This window comes from Armigeres subalbatus, chromosome 1, assembly GCF_024139115.2.
Source record: "Armigeres subalbatus isolate Guangzhou_Male chromosome 1, GZ_Asu_2, whole genome shotgun sequence".
NCBI lineage: Eukaryota > Metazoa > Arthropoda > Insecta > Diptera > Culicidae > Armigeres > Armigeres subalbatus.
The window spans coordinates 285,893,604-285,920,685 of record NC_085139.1 but is presented as its reverse complement, the minus strand read 5'-3'; the positions used below and the strand labels follow the sequence as shown (position 1 = coordinate 285,920,685).

Sequence of the window (27,082 nt, the reverse complement as noted above, 5' to 3'; positions counted from 1 at the left end):
TTATAGCCGACTGGCTGGAGGGGATTGCTCGACCCTTGCTGCTGCTGCTGATGCTGCTGGGAGACGATGAGTTCGCCTCGCTGTCCGTCCGTTGAATGACGCGGACCGCCGATGGCCCGTTGGTTTTATAGCCGACTAGCTGGAGGGGATTGCTCGACCCTTGCTGCTGCTGCTGATGCTGCTGGGAGACGATGTGTTCGCCTCGCTGTCCGTCCGTTGAATGACGCGGACCGCCGATGGCCCGTTGGTTTTATAGCCGACTGGCTGGAGGGGATTGCTCGACCCTTGCTGCTGCTGCTGATGCTGCTGGGAGACGATGTGTTCGCCTCGCTGTCCGTCCGTTGAATGACGCGGACCGCCGATGGCCCGTTGGTTTTATAGCCGACTGGCTGGAGGGGATTGCTCGACCCTTGCTGCTGCTGCTGATGCTGCTGGGAGACGATGAGTTCGCCTCACTGTCCGTCCGTTGAATGACGCGGACCGCCGATGGCCCGTTGGTTTTATAGCCGACTGGCTGGAGGGGATTGCTCGACCCTTGCTGCTGCTGCTGATGCTGCTGGGAGACGATGTGTTCGCCTCGCTGTCCGTCCGTTGAATGACGCGGACCGCCGATGGCCCGTTGGTTTTATAGCCGACTGGCTGGAGGGGATTGCTCGACCCTTGCTGCTGCTGCTGATGCTGCTGGGAGACGATGTGTTCGCCTCGCTGTCCGTCCGTTGAATGAATGCGTGAGTCAAAAGGCGGCTTGTTTTATTTGCATCACTGCTTGTTTGTCACCGGTTAGGGGCGGAGCAACGTCTAGTGGAGTTAACTCCGCCCCAATTCATTAGTCGTGGAATACGCAGCGGGTGAAACACAGAAGGGGAAAACTTACATTTCTTGCATCATAGATTAATTCTTTCAATGTAGGTTTTTATGAAATATAGAAGACAAATCGTAATTGGGTTGTTTAGGGGTATATATGTTTTTACATATTCTGAATCTGCATTAAAAACTGAGCCTAACCCCAATTTTTCAGAATTTTTGGAGCCCCGGAACTATTTTTAATTTTCATTTTAAATTTGTATGGGACTAAAAATTTGTTCTTATGCTGCATGGGTCAACTGTCATTGTATGAATGTTAGTGTCATTCTATCGATTGAAATGGCTTATTGTTTGCTGTATAAAAATGTAAATAAAAGGTTTACAAACAAAATAAAAATATGTTGGAGATCAGCAAATCATGCTCTTTATGTTAAACTATAAAAAACCTCATATTTTTCTTGGCTAAACAACCCAATTCACATTAAATTTTATTTTATTTTTTTTTCTTCACTTCTTGTTACCACTACAATACTCTCGTCCTCTACTCTTGGTTTTCGAATACAATTGTTAAAATATATCTCCTTTTTCATTTCACTTTATTATTATTTTCAGTTGCTATATTTATTCATTTTACTACATATTTAAAATTAAACTGCATAGTGTAATTTGCCTGTTTATATTACTATTCAAGGTTTGATCCAGTATTCGTTTTGTTAAACCTTACATAGCAGCAAACGATGTTTGGTCTCGAGAATCTGCACCATTTCACCATTTCCGAAAAAAAAACGTCTTTTTCTTGACTTGACTTCAGTTTTCTATTCGAAAACACTGTACTGCACCATGTCCTTGAATCTGTTCGGCTTTTTGATGGTTCTTGTTGGCCATTGTGTACTATCATCGTTTACACGGTTAGATGACTTTACCCATTAATGGGTACTGTGTTATTGTTGATATTATTCCCACCGTGAAAAATTCACCCATTTTCTTCGAAAGCGCCACTACTCATTAAAATGGGTAGTGGCACTTTTTCAAGAAAATGGGTGAATTTTTCACGGTGGGAATAATATCAACAATAACACAGTACCCATTAATGGGTAAAGTCATCTAACAGTGTAAGCTTACATCCACATCTAGTTCGGTTAAAGAATCATCCCGATTCATGTGTGTTGTTTCTTCATGTTCATATTGTCGGGCCGGCACCAAACCGGACCGCGCGATTGAGCACTCGCGCTGCGACGCGAGTCGCGACAATTTGAAATATTTCATTAGTAGTGCGCATCATGCACGCATGGATGTACTATCATGCGCACTAATCAGAAATGAGTTGCGACGTCTGATAACTGCAGATATTTCATTTTATTGAAAACAAATTTTCGATTTTCTACTATACACGGAATATGACCTCACATCTCCGTTTTCCTCTTGATTATAAGTGCTTTCCAGACCTTCCGGTAATTTCTTAACATCTTGTTACCACTACAGTGCGTTTGACAGTTTTCCCATGGGAAATGTGTCAAACGCAACGCAAACGTATCCTATGTGCGGGGGTCTTTACTTTCGTAAACAAACACTGCCAGCACTTGCCGCAGTGAAAAATGTTTAGGCTTGCACATGACTTTACATTCGAAGACACTTTTTGATTATTTTGTCTTTCCTCTAGCAGTGCATTTTCGCTAAAATTAAAGAGCAATACGAATGAACACGATATAAGGCATCAACTAGACTACTTTGACCGACCCGGTGACAAGCGCGGTGTCATCATCATCAATAGACATAGACCGCTGTCATCATTGAAACGCAGTATGAAAAAAAATTATAGCCCAGGACATCCTGGCTACGATCTGGCGATGGGCTAAACAATAGGATGTCAGTAGCCTGACTTTTACTTACGAAAGCAAAACAAATTGTTTATTCGATAAAACTTTTCATAAAATCTATTCCACCAAAATCGCAATACCTTTCGATCTGCAACAATAACGATGTTCATTTGGCTCAGATTTTGACAGTTCTCAATGCTCGATTGGCTCAAGATGGCCGCTTTCGCATATCTCTGAATGTAGGATCCCTAGCGAGAGCGTGGTTGATCATGCAGAATCCATCTCGAAGTGAACACCCCCCGAGTGATAGAGCATCCCATGCAGCACAAGAGCGCATTCAATTTTTTGACGTTTCATCTTGTGCCCTTTTTTCTCGCTCTCGCATTCGTGTTTTTCTTCTCTTTCCCGCACTCTGGGCAGCTGCGATCCCACGGCGCAAAGCAAAATGAAAATCCAATCAGATTCGTCTTCACTTGCAAACGGAACGGTGCTCGGTGGCAGCGTAGCGAAAAGTTTTTTTTTTCTAATCGTACTCGGTTCCGTCGGGATCAGGAAAAATCGACCCTTTCCTCCGCAGGGGAATATCGCGTTCCGGTGGTCGTCTTGTATGCGGTCATCGAAATCTGTGCAGTGATACGACCGATTCGAGTTTGATTCTCTTGCTTGGGTGGCAGTGCGTGGAAAACGGTTCCCATCAGCAGTCAGTGAGGAGGAGAAAAGTGTAAGTGCAGACGCCTTCAGCTTCAACACTGGTGGATGCCGATAATCGCAACCTGAGAAGTGAGAAGATTTTATATTATGGGAAATTGTGTTGGATGGATCGATCTTTGTGCGGAAAAATATTGATTTTGGTTGTTCTGTGGATCGGATAATGTTTCGGTGATACGTTCCGAAAGCTTGAGGATAGTTTTATTGACAACAGCGGATTGCGTGGAGAACATAATCAATGACGGTAGGATGAAGCCAGAGAGCAGAACGGGGCGAGGTGGAATAAATTGAAGGCGACAACGCCTCTCTGGTTTCAAGTTTTTGCAAAGATTTTAGGGAAGATCCATTAATTACGTAACGCAAAAATTGGACTTTTTCAACCCCCCCTCCCCCCTACGTCACACTTTTTGTATGAAGCTTCTGAAAATTTCGTATGGATCGTCACACTTCACTCAACCCCCCCTCCCCCCTATAAGCGTTACGTAATTTGTGGACATTCCCTTATTCCTATTTTCCTAATTTTTATGTTTTATGTTGTATTTTAGGTGACTAGAATAGTTATTTTGAAGATACAAATCATAGATTTTGTAGCTGTGCGAGAAGATTGAGCTTTATAAAATCTAGTTGCAAGAAACAGAAAGTGCTCCGCGTTGAGGGGCTGCTCAATTGTGAGCTGGAAGGTACCTTAGAATAAAGATATGAAAATAACAGCAAAGATAAGAGTCAGTACAATAATCTTTACTTTAATAACAGAAAAAGTTAAAAATATGTTATTAAACGCAAATTAAAGGTGGTTTAATTGTAGATCGATCGATATATAAAAAAAACTTTTAATGATTATTACTTTGATGATGTTGAAATTTGATTTTAATCACAACACATATTTCAGTATATTTTTTATGCTCATAGCCAATAAGGTAATAAAACGCAGACATAATTGGCGTGTTTTTAATTTTCATCTCCAACAACGCCTTCAATATTGGTTAGCGTTGACGTGTGCCATCGCAGTGCGAGTTCAGATCAAATGCTCATTTTATGATGCCATACTTTCGAACGAAAGCAAACGCACATTTTTACAACACAGTTTGAAAGAGCCATCGGCGAGGAGTACAAGAGAAGCCGTGGGTAATAGCGCATCAACAAGAAATAACAATAAAACCGCACAATAGTTGCGCGTAGCGTAGTTGAATTTAGATTAGCATAATAGAGCCAGCTTGTTTGGCTTGTTGTAAGGTACGAATGACGGTTTGAGTGGTTGTTTGCTATACGATTCATTCGTTGTCTCGGCTCGGGGTCACGTGGAGCATGCCAAACCGCACCGAGCGGCTTTCCCTTTCGTTAGTAAACTTTCATTGTTTTGGGAAGGGAAACGGAACAGGCTTGCAAATATGCAGTTGCCAATGACTATTTTGTTAATTGTGAGAAACTCCAGAAGTTAGAAACTTGAGGAATTAAACTGACTACTAATACTTCCGAAATTAGCCTTTTGTGAACCTTGCCACAGGCTAAGAAGAGCAAAAAGCGATAACGAATAACACAGAATCCGTGTTTCCTGTTCCCCTGCATTCATGCATCGAATTTGACTGACACGATGGCGCACCGACCATGAGTAGTCGTTCGTCATGATACTGGCAAAGAATGCGCAATCACAATGCGAAGCGGAAATCGTTGTCAGACTTTGCTGTGCGATGATTATGTTTCGGTGATGTCGTCATTCATAATCGTCTTCCAGAAAGAATAAACTGCAGGGGTGGCCAAGTCTTTTGTCCAAATTGAGTAAGAATTCAATTGAAATGGACAATAGCGATGGGTAAGAACCATTACAGCTCCCTTCCAACATAGACTTATCATTGCGTGGTTGAGTGCGGTGTATTGCTTCATATGATTCTATATAGATCTCTTAAAGATCTTTTTTAAAAGTTCTTTTGTTCGAAGCGGTGTTGAACCCTACGAAAGGTACCTATTATGTATGATTTTACTCATTCAATTAAGCTAAGCCATTCGATTTGTTAACACACAGCTGTTGAGTTATCTGTGAAATACAATCATCATCGATCAGTTGTTTTGATAAGATAAGCTATTCACTTTGGTATTTATGAGAATAGTAGCACAGAAAAAAAACTTGTAAACCTTTACAAAAAAAGGTTGCGTAAACTTTGTAATTGGAAAAAAAACTTTTAATAGGTTGATTTATCCACTAGAAGTTCAATTTGACGCTCCAGTTTGAAAAGATGTTGGGGAAAGCCCAGTCGTTCGGACTGGACCGGCAAATTCTGTTTAATTTAATTAGAGTTTAATTTTTTCCCCTTTCCACGCAAAACCGTGACAATTTCTCATTCGAACGTTATCGCTTCAGTGCCGAAAGTTTTGTTTGTTTTTCTCGTTTTGCAGTGGCGATTTGAGCCTCGCCTGTGTGAATCCGTTATTTTTTCCTCTGATTTACTGGGCTTATGTCGTGTTTGAGCAGTTGTTTGGTTCGAAAATTTGGAGAATTTGCGGTTGCGCTATAATGATGATGGCCAGTCACTGTCACAGTTGATCGCTCACGCATTATGGCCATAGGAGCGGTACACTAATCACGTAATGGAGTTATCTGAGTTTTGCGAGCCCCATCCTATCCTTCAGTGTAAGAATGTTTTTTTTTGCATGGCGTGTAAAAAAATAAGAGACTAGTAAGCCTTTACATAAGTGAAGGACGAGGCGCCAAATGATTCATTATGGAGCAATGTTGGTATCTTATCACTTATCAGTAGTACATATCGTATTTGATTTTGTAGTATTTGATGAGCAAATATTTTAAACTGTTAAACAAATGAGTGATGTAAGTTTTCCAATTTTCAAGATGGATGTTGTTGTAATAAAATTGATTGTTCGATAAATGCATTTGATTCAGGAACTCGCAAATTTGCAACGGTGAGTAAAACTCTATTTTCCAAACTCTTCTGCCTAATATGACTAGTACTGGCAGTGAGGGTTAAGAGGTGATGTCGCACACCTCGGCTCTGCAATCTGCATCCAGTACACTACCGGGACGCATTGTTGAAGTTGACTCCAGATTGAAAGCAAAAATGATAGTTTGGTTCTTGCATCTTCCATCTGTATGGCTCCTGCGTCCTTAGGATGTTCCTCATCACCGCCCTCTAGTGATTGCCGTTGAAGATAATTTTTTCCGTGATTTCTTCAACATCCCAGCCGCAGTGTTGTACGATTTCCATAGGGGGACCATCGCAGTATTACCGAAGTGCTATCAAATATGGATTGGGAACACATTCTCGATTCAGTGGACATTAATTCTGCTGCAGAAACTTTTTCTCACATCATGGTGTACATCATCGACAGGCCGACAAGTCCGTTCGATATGACTCTTATATCCCGTGGATGACGAATGCTCTCCGGTCGCTCAAAAAGGTGTAAGATAGCTGTACTCAGAAGGTACACGATACGTTGCCACTCAAATTCCACTACCGGTATGTCAGACTCAACCACGAATATAAGCGAATCAGTCGTTATCATCTCCTACGCTAGCAAAGAGGGATACAGCGACGACTAAGATCTCGCCTCAAGTCCTTTTGGAACTACATAAATGAACAGCTCAAAGAGTCTAGATTTCCATCGTCCATGGTATTTAATAGTGAGTTTGCAAGTACACAACAAGGTATATGCAACCTATTCTCAGTTAAATTCGCCAGTGTGTTTGATTTGAATTTGAAAACGATCAACTAACTGCTGTTGTCGTGACCAGGGTTGTTAATCGTTAATTTATCGTTATCGCCGATAAAGTTGATTGTGATCAACGTTATCGGTTACTACGATAACGATGAATCAACTGAATTATTATCGTAGTTCGATAATTTAACGTAAGTTAACTCGATAAATTTGCGATAATGTGGTTACTAGATTACGCGAATAAAGTTGGTGAAAAATTTTGACAGAAGTCGAGAATGGAACAAATTGTTTGCAGCTGGTTGATCAGAGTTAATTTTGATTGAAGCGGGGCATTCTAAAATTAATGCTTAATGCATGCTGCTCTACGAAACGATGAGAAGTGAGGTGCTCTGTTGGTGGTTAGCGTTTTTTTTAGATGTCATCGACAATATATTGGGATCCAAGTACTAGAAATTAATTTGATGCAGCGATCTGTAGTGCTGCATTCCAGGCAGCACCAGTACCAAGTGAATATTCTCTCAACAGATTGGTGGACTAACCTCGTCACCTATGATTTGGTTAGACTAAGGAGTTTAGTCTAAACTGTGAGTCATAAAATATTCATATAACTGGGTGCTCCGGATCTTCAAAACAGAAGTTTTGTTTATAATGCTAGATTAAACATAAGTATAGGTAGACATTAAAAATGCTCTCAGATTCTCTACTATGGAGAACTGCGACTCTGTAAGAACTTTAATGATTGAACGAAATAATGTGTTGGTCAATTCGGTGACCTCCTTGAATCCCAATTTAATTCCAGGATTTAAAGGCGTTCTCGAATATTGTAAGGCGATACAATATTTTTAAAATAGATATTGCAAATCCAGCTTGTGAATATTTGCACTTCAAACTGTAGTACATGTTACAGTTAACTCGATAATTATCGATAAATCAACGAATACTCGATAACGATAACGTTAATTCAACGCTCATTTTATCGTCAACGAAGCATTATCGTAAAAGTGTTATCGTTATCGAAGATGGCGTTAAATTAACGATGATAATTTATCGATTAACAACCCTGGTCGTGACCACCGCTGCCAGCAATGCCTTATTAGCGAATCAATAGCCAAGCTTGACAGACTTGGAGTCGGTGGAAATCTCTTCGATCATATCCCTAGTAACATTTTGGTTTTATGCTGGATTTATAACACACTTGAAGAGTAAACTATGGTCTTCAAGAGCGTTATAAAACTTGAAATGTTACTTAGAATCTGACCGGTCGCCAGCTGGAGGTTGTATTGTATCTTCAGAGCAAACTAATTGAAACAACTTGTTTGTGACTAAGAGTGAAATCAGTAGCGATTCAGTTTCATTCCAAATTTTCGACCGCCATTCTAGTTTGAATCTGGAGCAAAATAGAACAAACTCGCTGGTTTCTCCAGCAGTGTTCCATTCGTGTTTTTTGAATTTTCAATTGAATGAAATTTCGCTTAACTTTTCAAAAGGACCTAAGTAACAATTTCAGAAAAAATCGAGTTCAATGTTGTAAATAATAGCGTTTATACCAATCTACATGCTACATGAGCCCCTGGGTGGACACCTTTGCGTAGTGTATTACGGTGCAAGATCTACCACGGTCACATTGTCAGCTATAGGAAAATCCCAACGAATACCTTCCCCTATATCCAACTTCGTGTTACTTATGAGGGTGTCGCTGAGTCGGGAGCATCTCGTTAAGAAAGTCAGCATTTCCTTCCCCTCCCAAGTTACGGTGAAGATGGGCGTGGCCAGGAGTAGTAATTCTCATGCTTTTGTGATTTTTATCCTAAATTGAAATCAAGGATCACACCCTGAATAAGGATTTCAAAAGAAAAACATGAGGACATATCACTAGTGTTCAATCTACGAAGTACACCGTAACTATGCTATGCTATGCTTATACCAATTTACATGCTACACGGATAAAAATAAAAAATGTGTTTAGCTTAATTTTTAATCTTTTTCAAGCTTTTTTAAATTTTATTCTTCTGAGAGCTTACAAAATAAGCGCTGCTTTCTTTATTTTATTCGTCGTAATGCTTTTCGGGAATTTAATATTATCTTTGATTTATTTTCGTTACTGCTGGGACTTGTCAACTTTTTTCTATAGAACCATTTAGTTCAGACAAGCCGTAAAAAGAATATTTCCAGGAGCCAGCAAGATTTAAAAAATGAGCTTTGATGGCCTACGAAGGGTAAGTGCTTTTCTAAACCGAATGCGATGAGGAGCATTAACTTAAAACACATTTGATTTCCACAGCAATAAGTCTAAATGGGAAATCGAAAGACAAATGGTGGTGAAGGAAGTCGTGTCGCAACAGGTGGATTTGGTTCTCGTCATTATCCAATTGGAGCAGGAATCGTATGAAGGATAAAGTTGGATACGGTTTTCTTCGCGGGACGAAAACAGCACCTTTGGATGGGTCAAAGCTGGTGGTCTGAATGCGCCGTTTTCTCTGGTTGACCGTAAGACGGTAGGTATAGATAATATTCACTTTTTCATTGGACTATTTTTTTTAAACAGATGTTTTCTTTTTCATTATTGTTTATTTAGGAGCTGCAATGCCACAACATGGTGAGAACTCGGGTGAGAACACCAGGGGTGGAAGTCTTCTTGCCTGAATTCTCGCCGAATCCCAAGAGTATGGATGATATTGGTGACCGTTTTCGCGCTGCGAATATTTTACTTGGCATGATCTCGGGCATAAGTATTTATATCTCGTCTATATGTGACAATAAATAATCATGATTTCAATAGAAAAAATGTATAACTTTTTGGAGTATCGTGCTACGTTTTTAATTTTGAAATTGTTTACATTTTGTTGAATACAGATTTTTTAGACTGAATTCTTTAATCTTCATTAGATAAACATTGAATAATCATTTCCAATGATTAAATTTATATTAATCATCCACTAGCTTACTAGAAAAATAATCATAGCAATGAGTGGATAGACCGAATACGGTTTTAGATTAAAGTTTAATCTTTTTAGCTTTTTTATGTTTATCCGTGTACATGAACACTTGCCCTAATATTATACATAAGCCCATAAAAATTCGAAAACAATAAATTGACCAATGTACAAAATCGATCAAACTAAATTTGATTGTTACATTGGATGTTTGATTCACAGGGCAAGCAAAACGTCCAATACAGTGAACGTTCGCTAATTGGGGTTTTTCTACACGTAAAAAAAAATTAATGTTGTTTATTATTAATATTTCTAATACTTTTTTGCCAAAGCAGGCGCTTAATGACATGTATAAGAAAAAACTTATACATCGCATTAGTCACATACATTCGGAAACTTATACTTTTCATTAACTTATGAATGTTATTAGCTTTTTGATACGGGATCATTCATTAGGTGGCATAATGAAGTGTATAAGTATTTTCGAATGGTTTTTTGCCATAACATATAAGGTTATTTTTTTACGTGTAGTTGGGGCGCTTTTTAGTTGGGGGTTCGCTAATTGGGGCGAAACCCAATTAAAAAGCAGCTAAACGTCAGAATGTGATGTCAAAAACGAGTTGACGTTTTGTTTCCGTGTTTGGCGGGATCGTTATTTTCTGGCGCGTAAAATTTTCCTTTGTTCAATGCAAAAAGTAAACAACATTGACGCTTGTCAAAACGCCCCAATTAGCGAACGGTATTCGCTAGTTGGGGTGAGGTCGTGCCCCAATTAGCGAACGATCACTGTAAAACAATAAAAATCCAAACAAAACAAAACTGTACATAAATACAGTACATAGGTTATTGTAATAATGTTCAGAAATACGGTTCGTCGGCTGTAATGAGTCACGAACTCGAAGCGGGTGTGAAAGGGGAATCAATAAACTTGGCGATAAACCAAAAATTGATCCTGCAGCCTAGTTATAATTGCTAGTTTTGTGTAAAACTCACTCTAAAAAATCATCACGTCATATTCACGTGAAAAATCACGTAACTGATCTGTTTTGAACAAACGACGATTGTTACGTGACGTTAGTAATGCTCACCTGAAATTCACGTCACTTTTACTAAAAATCTCGGTGAATATGACTGTATATCCACGTAAACAATTTGAGTGAGATTGTGTTAGTGTGATTGCAGCTTCGGAATTTGCGGAAGACCTGCATTGTAAACAAGAATGAATGATACATAACCTAAACATAATGAGGCTTCGCGGAGGTAAGTGATATTTTAGGTGCATCTAGGTGGATATTTTCCGTGCCTGTATTTTTCCTCCTTGGAAAAAAATCAACGGAGGTTGGATAAAATTTATTAGATTCGTTGAAAAATAATGTGAAAGAAAAGGAAGCTGCATGGATGTCTAGAGCTACAGTTTTCCGGTCGCATTAGTATAAAATTTATAGTCTAGGTTCCACTACTTTTTGGTTAATTAACAGCGGCAATATTAGCAATTTTCGAGCATGAAACTGGTTTTAAAATTCTCATTGACATCATTTCTAACAAATCTGATAAAGTTCATTCAACATCCGCCGATAACTTCGTTTTTTCTTCAACAGTGTTTCTGCAGTGTTTCATAACTCCAAAGCGCATAGAACAAATGACGGCATTTCCTGTATCAATGCATCAACAACGCGAAAAAGATTCCCTTTTTTGGGCTGTCCCTGTTAATTTTTGCATTCTTCCAAAATCACTATATTTTGCAATACATTTCAAAACATATAGTGGTTACCCTGTCTTGTAGCTTTCAATAAAATTTCACGTAACCAGTACGTACTAATCACGTCAGGTTCACCTGATCAAACACGTAACTGCTTTCAAGCTTCACGTCATTAGTACTGGATGATCCAGTCAGAGTCACCGGATAAATCACGTAACTCAAGGAAACTAAATTTTGTTCAGATTACTTGTCATTCAGGTCACTCTTACGTGAAAAGTATGGTGGATGAGAACCACATTTGTTTTCAGGTAAATATGACGTGAAGATTTTTCAGAGTGCTTGATAAGTGAGGATCAGCTAGTTTTGACGTAGGACTACGTATGTCTTTTCTATATTGAGGTACACTTTACAATTGCGAAAATCAGGGACCGTCACGAAAAATGATAGGCTTTAAACTTTAATATCTCAGCCGTTTCTCGATGTATTTTCAATTTTTTTGGACCATTCGATCAAGGATGAGTCAACGCTTCTTTGTATTTGTATGAAAATACTGGTTTTTAACTATTTATCATTGATAATTGATAAAAAAAATTAGAAATAGGTTAACCAACCAATCACGTACATGCATCACTAGCACAGACATCAAAAATCAATCACTTGCGGGTTTGGATCTAATCCTCAGTTTGAACAAGATTTAACGCAGAGCGGACATATCAAAGCGATCACAGCGGAGCGGACACAGCATCACGGAGGCGCTGGCAACATTCTCAACGGAAATCCATCGCAGTGGTTATGGTGCTTGGTGTGTTACTGGAGATCATTCAACCTCAACGAACTAGCATTTCATATGAAGAAAGGGTTGACTATAACAATAGCATCGTTGCGATCCCGCACCGCCAGTAGCGATGCTGAAAATTTATTACAAACTGTGGTGTCAGTTAGTTGGAAAGGCGCATTGGGGAAAGAAAATTGGTTCTTCTCAGGACCAGCATTTTCTGAAAAGAAAGGTTTAGCATAGCATAGCATAGCATAGTTACGGTGTAATTCGTAGATTGGACACTAGTGATACTCATGTTTTTCTTTCGAAATCCTTATTCAGATTGCTATCAGAAATCAAGGTGAGAGTGGTCCTTGATTTCAATCTAGGATAAACATCACAAAAGCATGAGGATTACTACTCCTGGCCACGCCCATCTTCACCGTAACTTGGGAGGGGAAGGAAGTGTTGATGTAGTACTTACTTAATGAGAGGCCCCCGACTCAGCGACACCCTCATAAGTACCACGGAGTTGGATATTGGGAAAGGTATTCGTTGGGTCAGGATTTGCCTGTAGCTGACAATGTGACCGTGGTAGATCTTACACCGTAACACACCACGCAAAGGTGTCTACCCAGCGTTACGGGGGAGCATTTTCTGAAAAGAAAGGTTTAATTGCGAAAACTGACTGTTTCGGTGGCATCGGCGTTTGGCGTCGCTCGGACAGACAGATGCCAAGAGATAATGTTTGGTAATATGAAGAAACTTCGTCTTGAGTCCAATTTCTGTTGTTATTCTTCGCAACAATACACATCTTGCGGAAAAATTTCATAGGATTCTTAGATTTTGTCATTCTCCGAACGGTCCGTTGTCTGCGGAATCTCGATCAAAATCGCTCGCGCGCGCCGGAAAGCAGCTTTCTTATATCTAATGAAGTAATTCCATTAGCCCCGCTCCTTCATTAATCATTATGAGTGCACATTATATTTACTCACATATCAGATCACAAAGGGGCGGGGCTAACGGGCTTAATTTATTGAATACAAGAATGTTGTTGTCCGGCGCGCGCGAGCCATTTTGATCGGGATTCCACAAAGAGCGGTTCGACATTTTTTGATGCAGCGGAGCGGACACAGCAGCACGAAGGCGTGAGTAGCAGTGGCAATCCAGAATTTGGAGGCTTAGCGAAAAATCATCGAGCGGTGGTCGGACAATTTCAACGCAAGGTGTCGACAATCGTTTGGATGCATTTAGTTGTTGGAAAGGCGCATTGGGAAAAGAAAATAGGTTCTTCTCAGGACCAGCATTTTATTGAAAGAAAGAGTTAATTGCGAAAATGGACTGTTTCGGTGGCATCGGTTTTGGCGAGGTAGCTTGGTTGCTGCAAGTGATTACATCAATTCAACAAATTTATTGCATCATCCCTTCCATCGAGCGCTTGTGATTCTGCTACCGAAGAGTAGCTTTCTGCCGGCGCAAAACGATTAAGTTTTGCACTTTAAAGAAAATTTATCTGGGATTGACCTTCTTTTGTATAAAATGGTGGCTCGGAAAAAACTGATTTCAATTCTAAGGACTAACAGAAACATAGCCAAATAATCTTGTCAAATTTCACTTTCCGCCGATGACAACCAAATCGATGAAGATGCCAATACCTCTTCTTGGATAAATAGTTTAAGTCCTGAAAAGAACTGTGTGTAATTTATTCTTGAAGTTCTCCTCGCTTTGTCACGTACGGTCCCATCGCGGGCGAAAACCAAACGTTACAAGAAAATATATTTGCATTTGGGTTCGTGCTACTTCTGATTCTGCTTATTTCTCCTTTATTTTGGACATTTTTGAGGTTGGTGTATTCTAGGATTGTTATATCCTCCACTAAAATCCAGTCGAGTGGCTTCAGCGTCGATGCGGCCGATGAGTCATGTTAATTCCATGGTTAGAGACTCAAAGTCCATCCAACTGGGAGCAACTAGTTGGACCTCCGAGCAGTTTGCTCTGAGACACAAATTATTATGGCAAATACCATCCATTTCGTATTGCTACGTAGTCCTACGGCACCTTTGCGTACAACCCGATTGGGCTTTGAGTTTTTTTTTAGATAAAAAGGAGGAACTTTATCTTTAATATACACAAATCCTAGTAATTGCTTTTCGGCATCAGTCATTTAAGTAAAAGGATACTTCGGAATATGGTCAACTAATCAACCATAATCATTTCGAACTAATGAAGTGTAAATTGTTCTTACTGCTGTAAAACATTATGGTTCAGGAAGTCCCTCGACGAGCCACGAACACTTCCTATCATGCTGCATCTTCGTTGTCCAACATCCTACTTTACGCCATTGAACAGTTTGTGCCTAAAGTAACCCGTCGCAAACCAGCCCAACCTGAATGGTCGAATCCACAACTTAAGCGTCTAAAACGTTCCAAAAGAGCTGCTCTGAGAAGACATAGCAAACACTGCACCGATGCAACTAGAATTGCTTACGCTGAAGCCAACCAACAATATTCCAGACTCAACGAGCATCTGTTCTCCATCCATCAAGCTCAAATTCAAAGTCGTCTCAAGTCGGATCCACGCGGCTTCTGGCAATACGTGAATAATCAACGACACCAGTCTGGTCTGCCGTCCACAATGACCAACGGCAATGCAGAAGCAAGTACTGTGAAGGAAATCGCCGAATTGTTTCGCACTCAGTTCAGCAGCGTTTTCTCTGAAGAAAAGCTTAGCGCCCATGACATCGAAGCCACCACACACAACGTTCCCTCAACTTTCTCTTGCCAGGATGTAAAAGAAATGTCGTCAACTACCGAGGTATAGCTGCTTTGAGTGCGATCTCCAAATTATTTGAGATGATCGTACTTGAGAAGCTTCTGCATACATGTGCTCATTATGTATCCAAAAACCAACATGGATTCATCGCCAAACGTTCTACCACCACAAATTTACCAATACATCGTTCGTCACCAGCCAAATGCAAAAAGGTTACCAAGTTGATGCCATCTACACAGGCAGACAGACAGACAGACAGCAGCAGACAGCTACGTTTCTACAGCGGCAACTCGAGATTTTTGCAGCCTGGTGTCAGCTTAATCGGATGGTACTCAATGTCTCTAAATGCTCCGTTGTTTCGTTCGGACGGAAGCATGTTCTATATCAACATGAATATTTTTTATATAATAGTAGCATCAAACGTGAAACGACTGTAAAAGATTTAGGCATTATGTTAGACTGCAAATTGACTTTTAAACATCATATATCGTATGTTGTGTCCAAAGCCTCATCACAACTAGGGTTTATCTTTTGCTTTGTTAAAAAATTTAGAGATGTTTATTGCTTAAAAGCATTGTACTGTTCATTAGTCCGTCCTATATTAGAATATTCTTCAGCAGTCTGGGCACCATATTATCAAAATGATACTCAACGAATCGAATCAATTCAGTGCAAGTTCATCCGCTTTGCTCTCCGATTTCTCAATTGGCAAGATTCCTATAATTTACCAAGATATGAGAACCGTTGCATGCTTATAAACTTGGAAACACTTAATGCTAGACGTAATGTTGCAAAAGCCTGTTTTATTGGAGATTTGCTTCGAGGCCATATTGATTGTCCAGATCTGCTAGAAAAGATCGAAGTAAACATACGAAATCGTAATCTTCGCTCACACTCATTCTTGTAAATTCTTGCTTCTAGATCTAACTACGGAATCAATTACCCAATCAAAGGCATGTGTCGCGTGTTTAATAGGTGTTACGAAGTGTTTGATTTTCATGCTCCTCGTACAACTAATAAGAATAGATTTAAGAGTATTTTGTGTTAGATTTAGAGCATTTTATTTTTTATGTATGCCGTATAGTATGTCATTGGGGTGCGTATGTTTCACCTGTTGGCAGTTGTTGCTAAATAAATAAATAAACACTTGCATTGGTCGATGCTATAAAATTTTAGAGAGTGAATACATTGATGTCTCCAGTTAGTTTTGATAGTTTTGTGATTGCGAGTAAGGGGGTCTGCCTAGGATGTGGTGGCGTTTAGCAGTGGGCTCTGCTAAATCCCTCCCCAAAAACCACAAGTGTCCATAAGCAGACTCTGTCAAAGGGACTGTGTGCCGCTTACAAAGCACAAGCCCAGGGTTGATTAGAGTATAATCCTGATTATGGTATACTGGATACATGTTATTTGATTATGTTTTTGAATATTACAATACACCCGATTCTTTTTTTTACACGGGGAATACGTTCCGTGAAAAAAAAAGTTTTCAGTTCAAAATTTGAAAATCCGTGTAAAAAAAGTTTTATGATTTCTCGACAAATCATGCAAAATGGAGCAACTTTGCAAAAATTTTGTATGGGATTTTTTTACACGGCCGTATAAAAAAATCTGTGTAAAAACAGAATCGGGTGTACTGTGAACCGAAGGCTGGTAGTCTGGACATTCTATTCTCTTAGAAAGGCTGGGTGGTACCGGCCTCAAACGGCGAATGGGCTAATGGTCAGGCTGCCCTCCGTTCCATAAAATCGTGCGGGCCTTGTAGCACGCGGTACAATCCTGTCACACAATTGTCAAACTGTGTGGGGTAGGCTCAGATGCTCTTTCCTGACTAGCGCTGATATGCATAGATAACCATGGGATCAGTAAGGCGACTACACCAGCAGGATTCGAAAGCAGCCTTAAGGGGGACCGAACAGCAATGATTCTCTCAACTAAACCAAGAAAAGTAGGTGGAGGAGCGGTGTCTGGCGGTAAGGAGGACCCTTTCGCTAGACGATGTGGCCTTAATCGGTCGCCGGGAGGAGGCGAAGGTGATGTCCGTGGTGGATCAGATGAGGTGCCGGTCGACGTTAAAATGGACGGCCTCACTCTGACGAAGGTCATAAACTCGGTGATGACCAACCACGAGGATAGCGGAGGCCAGACAATGGAGGTGATTACTGACGTTTCAGATGTAATCATGTCCTTTCTGGGTACCCGTATTGACCCTCTGCGCTTCAGTCGTGGAGGCGAAGTCGGAGTGGAAGACTTTGCTAGAGGCCAGTAAGAAGGCGGAGCACAAGATCCGCATTCTTACTGAGGAGCAAGAGCCAGGCGGTGAAGGCCAGAAAGGAGGCCGAATCGGAATTTCGTCTTCTTACTGAGGAGAAGCGGCTGGCGCCGAGCGGATGACCATCAACGGTGCAACTCCGAAGCTAAGTAAGGTCTAGTGATGAACTAAATTTGAAAATTAAAAAATCAAGTAAATAAAAAAAGCTAAGTAAGGTTACGCAGGTGGTGGACCTGAATGTAGCTAAAAGGGTTACGCCTAAGAGGAGAAATGCGGAAACTCGCCTGTAACGGGAGCGGACAGTTGACCCCAAGAATCAACGGAAAACAGTGCCTCTACAAAGAGGATAACTGAGGACCGCCGGGAGGAGGACCTGCCGTGGACGGAGGCCGTGAATCCCAAAAAGGCCAAGGGGAGTCGTCAACAAGCCGCAAGAAGTGCGGCAAATGGAGCGGAGCAGGTCACTGCTAAGAAAGGTTGAGCCCGTAAGAAAAAAGGGTGCGCTTTCCAGGCAGTGGCTAGCGAAAAGACAGAAGTGAGGCGATTATCGTCAATACTGACGATAAAAGCTACGCCATCGTCTTGAAGATTATGAGCTGCAACGAAAAGCTCTCTAGTCTAGGAGGCGACGTTATCGTGGAAAGGCGAGATGATTCTCGTCTTGAAGCATGATGCTGCTCAGAAGAGTTCTGAGTATAAAAAGTTGACAGAGGAGGTCCTGGGAAATGAGGTTCAAGTTAGAGCCCTATGTCCAGTTTCGAACATCCAGTGCAAGGGCCTGGATGACATAACCGAAGCCGGAGACCTAGTAGACGCACTGAGAGATCAGTGAAATGTCGAGATCCAGGAATCCGCGATTCGGTTACGCAAAGGCTATGCGGGATTGCAGGTTGCCTCATTCCAAGTACCTGTGGATGAGGCCAAGAAGGTGCTGGATAATGCAAAACTGAAAGTGGGTTGGTCAGTGTGCCTGTTGAGCACAAGCCAACCAATTCAGGCTTGTTAAAGGTGCCTTGGCCACGGTCATAAATCCTATGACTGCAAGAGGTTTGACCACAATAAGCTATGCCGTAGGTGTGGAGCTGAAAACTACCAAGCTCGCACCTGTCAGGCTGTGCCAAGTTGTCTGATCTGTCCTCCGGTCACAGACAACAGGCATCTCACCGGTGCTCAGGCCTGTCCGGCCTCTAGAAGGGTCCAGACATGCAAGTAACAGAGCTAAATTTAAACTACTGTAATGCAGCTCAACTGATGCTACAACAGTCGGTTATTGAATACAAAGCTGATGTTTTCTTGCTGTCCGACCCATACCGCATCCCTGCTGGAAACAGCAGCTGGATAGCGGACAAGTCCGGTATGGTGGGAATCTGGACTTGTGGGCGATACCCTATCCAGGAGATAATATCATCTCGTGACGATGAGGGTTTTGTCATAGCAAAGGTAAACGGAGCTTACTTTTGTAGCCGCTACTGTCCTCCTAGATGGAGTATAGAGCAGTACACTAGGGTAGTCGATATTATTGCGGCGAGACTAACTGGTTTAAAACCAATAGTTGTAGCAGGTGATTTAAACGCGTGGGCAGTGGACTGAGGTTCCCGGTTCACTAAGGCTGGAGGCCATATCCTGCTAGAGTCTCTAGCGGTATTAAATGTAGTCCTGCTGAACGAACGCCAAGTGCCAACGTTCAGAGGACCGTACGGTGATTCATGTATCGATGTGACCTTCTGCAGCGCGGGATGGTCGGTGGAACCATACTGGAAGTTTCATGAAGGACATACTTCCAGTGACCATCAGGAAGTACGTTTTATGCTCGGTTATACCCCTAAAGGAATCACAAGGCGGGTCGGTGTTACTGATCCAGGATGGCGAACCTTACAGTTCAACCCGGAACTGTTAGAGGAGGCACTACGATGGGAAAGTCGGACTACAGGACTAAGCGGCGACGAATTAACCGAGTTACTAACACGTGCCTGCGACATAGCGATGCCATGAAAGACCAAACCTCTCGGTAATCGACAACCAGTGTACTGGTGGTCGAACACGATCGCAGATCTCCGTAGACCCTGTATTAGAGCTAATAGAAGGTTTCGACATGCTAAAACAGACGATGAAAACGTTGATAGACGCCGGGTATTCCAATCAGCGATAAGAGCTCTGAAGTCTGAACTGTAGTGTAAAATGTAGTAAGAGAGCCTGCTTTAAGCAGCTGTGCTGGACGGCCAATGACACTCCACGGGGGGATGCATACAGGATAGTGATGGCTAGCACGCCTCATGGAAGATCCCCAAAGATATTAGCTAGAATAGTAGAAGGTTTGTTTCCGAAACATGAATCATCGAACTGGCCCGCTACACCGTACGAGCGGTACAGTGACTAACGAGGAGCTTATCGTAGCTGCAAGAAAACTTTAGCTCAATAAGGCAGAAATTCCATACCTGATCCTTAAACACGCCCTTCTTGCTGATCCAGATATCAGTTCAATCAAAGTTAATTGCCTATTTCCGGGGATTAAACCACCCGACTTGGACGTTAATTTACAATGTTATGGAAACTCATATGTGAATATGTACGTTATGTGGGAGATATTGATTTGAAAAATGTATTGGAGGTAACCACTTTCCCTTCGATGGGACTCGAGTCCCATCGAAGGGAAAGTGGTTACCTCCAATACATTTTTCAAATCAATATCTCCCACATAACGTACATATTCACATATGAGTTTCCATACTGATCCAGATATGTTTAGAAGCTGCCTCCAACGATGTCTGGACGAAGGAAACTTAACAGACCGTTGGAAACGGCAGAAATTGGTGCTATTGTCGAAGCAAACCGGCAAACCGTCGGGAGATCCTTCGGCATACAGACCAATTTGGCTACTCGACATAGCTGGAAAGCTGCTAGAGAGGGTGATCCTAAATAGATTGTCGGACTATACGGAGTGTGCTGGTGGCTTATCTAGCAATAAGTATGATTTCCGTAAAGGCCGTTCTACCATCGAAGCAATTCGGTCGGTGACGGATACGGCAAAGGAAGCGCGTGGTTTGAATAGGCGAGGATTTCGGCACTGCGCATTGATGCACAATTGATGTAAAGAATGCGTTTAACAATGCTAGTTGTGCAGCTATTGCTGACCCCCTGCATCGCTTAAGGGTTCCGGATTATCTGTGCAGGATACTGAAAAGCAAGGATGTTAACGATCATTTAGTAATTTGCGTTCGATCACTTAGTAGTTTTTCAATATCTCATTCCAGAAGCTGAATTTCAAAATGTGTTGTATGGTGGACCTCTAGTGCGACGGTTTTTCTACAACTCTGTCTAATGATTCGTTGTTTGAATTCCACTAGTAACGGAGTTAAAGCTATAGTTACAGTAACTTAGACTAAATGATAACAAAATTAATCATTTAGTTTAAGTTACTGCAACTAGCGCTCTAACCCCGTTATTAGTTGAATTCTAATAACGAACCATTAGGCAAAGTTGTAGAAAAACCTTCGCACTAGATGTCCACCATACAACATATTTTAAAATTCAGCTTCTGGACTGTGTTATCGACAAACTATTAAATGATCGAACGCAAATTACTGAATGATCGTTAACATCCTTGCTGAAAAGTTATTTTCAGAATGGGGTATTGAAATACGCCACCGACACCGGTCAGCAGTCGATATAAGTGTCAGCGGATGTTCCACAGGGATCGATCCTCGGATCGGTTCTGTGAAATATCATGTACGACGGAGTATTACCGACAGGGACTCGGTGCAAGTGCGACGTGTCAAGAGAGCAGCTTCGTTGCTCAAATGGCAAAGAGCATGGAAAACTGCAGTCAAAGGTCGTTGGACCCACAGACTGATTCCGGAGGTATCGAATTAGATTAGTAGGAGGCATGGTCAGGTTAACTTCCACCTATCACAGGTGTTGTCTGAATATGGTTGCTTTAAAAAGTTCCTGCATTGGTTCCATTTCTCAGATTCTGCGGAGTGCCCGGAATGTGTAGATGAGGTAGAATTGACAGAGCATGTGATGTTCGCATGCCCGCGATTCGATGTTGAACGCAATGCCATGCTGCTTGTCAGCGGCATGGATACAACCTCGTTGAGATGATGAGTTGGGAAGAGGTTATATGGAATGTGGTGAACACAGCGTCTCAACAGATTATGTCGAAACTACAGCGCTGGTGGCGTCTTGAACAAAGCCAGCAGCTGCAGTAGAGACTACTGTGATGCAGTGAACACCATGTTCATCCCGACAACAAAAACGTTGCAAGTGGTCTGCGGTGACCTCCGTACGTAGATATAGAGATCATTACGGTTCCCGCGCGGTGTTTGTAGTCAGCGTGCTCGTCTCCTACGCGAGTTTATGATACAGACCGGTTACTATCATAGCGTTGGCATAGGCGTGAGCGTTCTCAATAGCTCTCCACTGCGTGCTAGCGAAAGGGTTTTGGTTTCAGTAAGCTTCCTCAGGTGTCTGTTTGCAGATTTCCGTTTACCCTTGCTCAAAAAAAAGTTAGTTTAGCGAACAAAGACGTAGGATTCCCAGTCTGGAAATGGCGAGTTCGATTCTTAACTTTTTGTAAACTTTAGAATAGTCATCAGTAGAAGAACACCTGACATAATTGATGGGGTCAAATACAAATGGGTGACAAAACACTTTCGAGGAAGATGGGTGCAAAGATGTTCTATATTTTTTCGTTTGTATGGAAGTTCATAATAACAGAGTTACTGCTCCTGGACTTCATCTCATAGCTCCGATATTTATTCTACAAAAAAAAACCAAGCAATGAAAATGAATTTGATTTGTTTCTTATTTTCGTGATTTTTTCATCAGTGATCACTGATGAAAAAATCACGAAAATAAGAAACAAATCAAATTCATTTTCATTGCTTGGTTTTTGCCTTTCTCGTACAACTAAGTTGTACCGAAAGGCTATCATTTCACTCCGAAACAAACTTTTTATAGAAGCCTCTGAGACCCATAGTATTATATACCAATCGTCTCAGCTCGACGAGCTGAGCGTCTGTCTGTCCGTGTGTATGTATGTGTGTGTATGTGTGTGCACAAAAGCTATAAAAAACATTAGACAACTTTTCGTGTAGTAATCCTTAACCGATTTTCTCGCAACAAATTTCATTCGACAGGGGACAAAGCCTTGTTGATCACTATTGAATTTAATAACGATCCTTCATTGCGTTTAAAAGTTATGAAGAAAATGGTACATCGAACTATAGAAGCGCCATATAAGGTTGGTGTCTTAACTAAATGCGAGCTATGAGATGAAGTCCATGTTAGCAAACATAAGCGACGAAGTTGGAGCCGTATTTCTTTGTTTCGCGATGGGATGAATATATGTTCAGTGAGATGGAAAATGGAACAGTTCCCCTACTAATTATCTGTGAATTTTCACATTTATTACGAACAACGAAAAAACTATATCAACATATTGCCGCAAAGCTCTACAACCAAAACATTTGTTGCAGTAGTCAACTCAAATTGGTCACTTACACCTTTGTGCTTCTAACCACCTCAATTACGTAATGAACAAATAATTAAGATCTCCGAAACGCATAAATATTGATTAGCAGTTGAGCTTCAAACATGTTTTAAATCCCGATGTTTCATATGTATGTTTAAATATTAGCATCTTCTTGACAAATTAGATATCCTGCCAAAATTTTAGGCATTTTGGTGGCGATTCAGATACTTCGCAAACCCGTTTTGTGTTCATATGAGGACTGTGAGATATGGAAAAACATTTAAAAATATGTAAGCCGTTAACAACTTTCAAATTGTATTGATAAGGATGTCAAACTGAATTTAAATGTACACTTTGGAAGTGGACAAAATTCACCAAATGCTCAACCAACAAGGGTAAAATAGTTTATAAAAATACAGCAAGCACTTTTTCGCACACTGTTTTCCACGATGCACTGCCGTCATATTTTTGTTGTATCAACACCGTCACTTGACCCTGGGAACCAATTTCCACGATGTCTGACGGTAAAAAAAAGAACCGTCCCATCCGGTCTCACCACAGGGTGGTCTTCAGCACGTCCCATTTCCTCCTGACGTTGACAACCTGCCTTAGCAATCGCTGCCATGCAGAACTGAACTCACTAAATGGTAACCACCAACAATAACGCAGCAAATGTGCCATTCGTGCAGTAGTGGCAGCCTGGCGATAGGCAGCTCATCGTCAGCCAACCAAATCTAAACGGAACGAAACTAAACCAGACCAGAAATCGGTCGCTGCCGTTGTGTGTTGTCTGACTCGAACTGCCAAACAGCAGCGCCCGGGAAAAAGGAGGAAAATTAAACGAGGTTAATAACAAGGTTAATTGTTCATCCTCAAGTTGCGCTTCCAAGCAAAGACAGGCTACTGCTGCTGCTAATGGTACGAACCGATGTAGTAGCAGTAAGTAACTGCTGCTGGTTACTTCATGGCGGTAATGTAGCTACAACTCGAACAACGGTTTTCATTCCCATCAACTTGTAGCATGCATGTGTTCAAGAAAGTTTCCGTTTTTCCAGGCTCTTGAACTCCAGCGAACGGCGGCGTTGTGGTGGCCAAAGTTGATAGTTGTTGCGCTGCACTTCTGCTATATTTGGAAACAGGCTGATTCACGCAACAAGTATGCTGGTCCACGTCTACCGACACTTGGCGCGCGGTGGCTTGCGGAAACAAATCCATTTATGGGGAACACAATAGTATAGGCCATCCACCGCCGAACCGAAGGTGCGAAAAATCGATAAAACACTGCGAGTGCTGCGAATTGGGTAGGGTCGACCGGTAGCGACCAAAGAAGACTTGCGTAATATTAAGCTGGGCCCAGTTTAGAATAAACCACAGTTTTCTAGACTAGATGAGTATGAAATTGAGATTTCATCGAAATATTCAATGAAACGAAAATTCATTTAGATTCAAATTGAAATATATTTTTTTAATCTCAGAAAAATATAACCTTTTTTAAATTTTGGTCGCATTCCATGCTTCCGAAATAAGACAAAAAAAAGATTGTTTTCTTAGTGAACGAAGACATGTTAGCCATCATCGCCTTCGATTCCAAAAAGGGAAGACACACAGTAGCAGAAATCACGACAACAGCGCCCAACGGGGTGCTAATACACCCATTAAGGCACAATCCACTACATGGGGTGGAGGCGTGGTACCCTATAGGCTATAGCCGTTGAGTGATGGTGCTACGCGGCATAAAAGTGGGACTATCGAAGGCCATCGACCATCAGCCTGCGAGCGTATATCCGTTCCACTGTGGCAAGCGAGTGACGCGGAAATACGTCCAAAGATGCTTCCGACGAAAAACACCCTCCACATGCGGAGCCTTCTCTAGGGCTTCGCAAACCGCACCATAATAATAGGAGCGACGTTGTTTGTTTGACTGGTTCGCTTGGTTGCCAGTCAAGCCGAGATTGAAATTGCGTAAATAAGTAGGATAGTATTCGAGTCCATGTCAGTGCAATAACTCGTCCATTTAGCCATACCCATTAGGGCCAATTACTCACGGCTCGAACCGAACAAGAAATGTGCATTGAAAAGTGAAATTTCTTATACCATTCCAAGTAATACTGCGCTGCAGTCATAATAGTTGACGATAAGGTTCGGACTACGAACAGACGTTGGCATATGTAGAAACACATTGTGCAAGTGCAAGTCGTGGAGCAGCAACTGCAACTGGATTCTACGGTTGTAATAAGAATCGTTTGCTATGTAACATTTACTTTTTTGTGAATTCGATGTTACGCATAGCAGTGGAATTCTTCGATACTTAATGTGCAGCACATAGGAATAATTTTCTTTTTCCTTTTTAAGCATGTTTTTTTTTAACCAAACATACGTTAAAGCTTAAGGATCACAGTAAAACCAAACGTGTAATAGAAGGCTAGGAGACCTGCAGTGTGATACAGCCATTGACTCAACTCGAATAATTAAATGTAATGTTTGTTTTCACTTCTCTCTTCTCGCTTCTCATTTATTACTTCTCATTTATTACTTCTCATTTCATACTTCATTTTTCTAACTATCCTTCACATGCCACTTTAGACTTCTCACTCCTCAATTGTCGCTTCAGAGACTTCTGTTGTCTGAAATGTTGAGAAAATCTTATTCCTCATTTCTCACTTCACACTTCGCAATTCTTACCCCTTGCAATCTGAGGACATTTTTTTCAACTATTCGGCCGAATGGCCTGACACCTTTCTGACTTGCACTTTTCATGATCAGAAAGGTCCGGTCCGAAAGAGTTCATTTGAGAGTTGGAGTTTTGTATCTGACTAGGTTTTGTAGTGTTGCGATTTCGACCATCGACCAACTTATTCCAGAGTTCGATTCTATTGACCTAACTAGGTCCAGTGGTTGCTTTAGCGTTCAACCACCGAAAGACTAACTTTACCCGAGCTGGAGCGACGACCTCAATAACTGAAATTGGTATGAACTAGCCTTGCATGAGAGGTAAAATACCAAAAAATAATACCTAACATTAATAGGCAAAATACTTTAGGCTAACATGCTTAGGTATTTCAATGATTCAGATCGCAGTAAGCCATGCACGCGGATAGTTGCTTTTGAATTTGCTGTCACGTTTTTGTTCGTTCCCGCAAGAAATGGATTCGGCTGAGGTTTATATTTTGCGTATGTACTAGAAGAAAAAAGTTGAAGTGATCTGGAGTTTGAAAAGCACGCGTTAAAGTGTATTTCTTAATTGATTGCGTGAAACTGTTTGTGTAGTTTGTATACGGGAATGTCTTTTGTGAAATATGTGTGGCTGTGTGATAATATCAGAAATAGGGTATCTGTTTCTATACAGTGTTTCAAGAGCATCCTTAAACTCTCAAATTAAAAAAGCATGCTTTGAAAGCATCTCTATTTTCAAGATTGTTTCAAACCCAGATTTTTTTCAATCTCAGTATGCATGATTGATGCTAGGTTTCAATCCTTGATTGAAATTTGTAATAATAATGGATCGTCGTATTTACGGGATTCCCAGTTTTCAAAACATCCGTTTTCGAATCAAGTCGAGTTTTCGCATTCGCCAAACTTAATAATTTCATTTTTAAATCAATTTCACTTGTCGCTTCTGTATTCCAATATACTCTGCATTCGACGTTCAAACTAAGCTCAAGCTCGTCATCACCAGCTTCAGTTTCGTCCAATTTTTCAGGATCTTCAGCAGCCATGTTTGTCGTCTGGAGATGTTGCAGTAGTCTTGACATTTTGAGGATATGATCCTAGTAAAATTGTGATAAATTATTTTATTTTATTATTTATTTTTAATTCTTTTTAATAGTATCATTTTTTTATATTTTTCAAACTTATTGCTAATTGCTATTGCTTATTGCTTTAGCTTTATTTTCCTTTGATAGAAATGGTGATTCGACAAAATTCTACCTAGGATCAAAGAAATAAAACTGCCCTAATTGCATCACTATCCAATATTTGCTCGTATCTTTTCTCCAACTTATTCTGTAAACGATCCACATAAGGATTGTCAACTATCTTCGACAGTCGTAGTTGGCAAATTTTCATACAGCGTAACATATCTCCAATAATAAATTTTTTAGTTTGCAGTTCTTTTGTCAATTTGTGCACTGGATCGTAGGCTTCTAAGTAATTTGCAATTGCTTTCCATTCTTGTGCACAGATTT

The 27,082-nt window shown here is 41.0% G+C and overlaps 1 protein-coding gene across 4 annotated transcripts in view; it reads left to right on the top strand.

Moving 5' to 3' along the window:
- Positions 1 to 3,080: 3,080 nt before the first annotated feature.
- The window catches only part of LOC134207667 (ras-related protein Ral-a), a 71,257-nt gene continuing 47,255 nt past the window's right edge, over positions 3,081 to 27,082 (top strand). The window contains exon 1 of one of the 4 annotated variants that reach the window (XM_062683453.1): positions 3,081 to 3,342. The gene's annotated coding sequence lies outside the window, so the exon portion shown is untranslated. Of the gene's footprint in view, positions 3,402 to 3,433; positions 3,574 to 27,082 lie in introns of those variants that run through there. The other 3 variants (XM_062683449.1, XM_062683450.1, XM_062683451.1) reach the window with 3 other exon arrangements.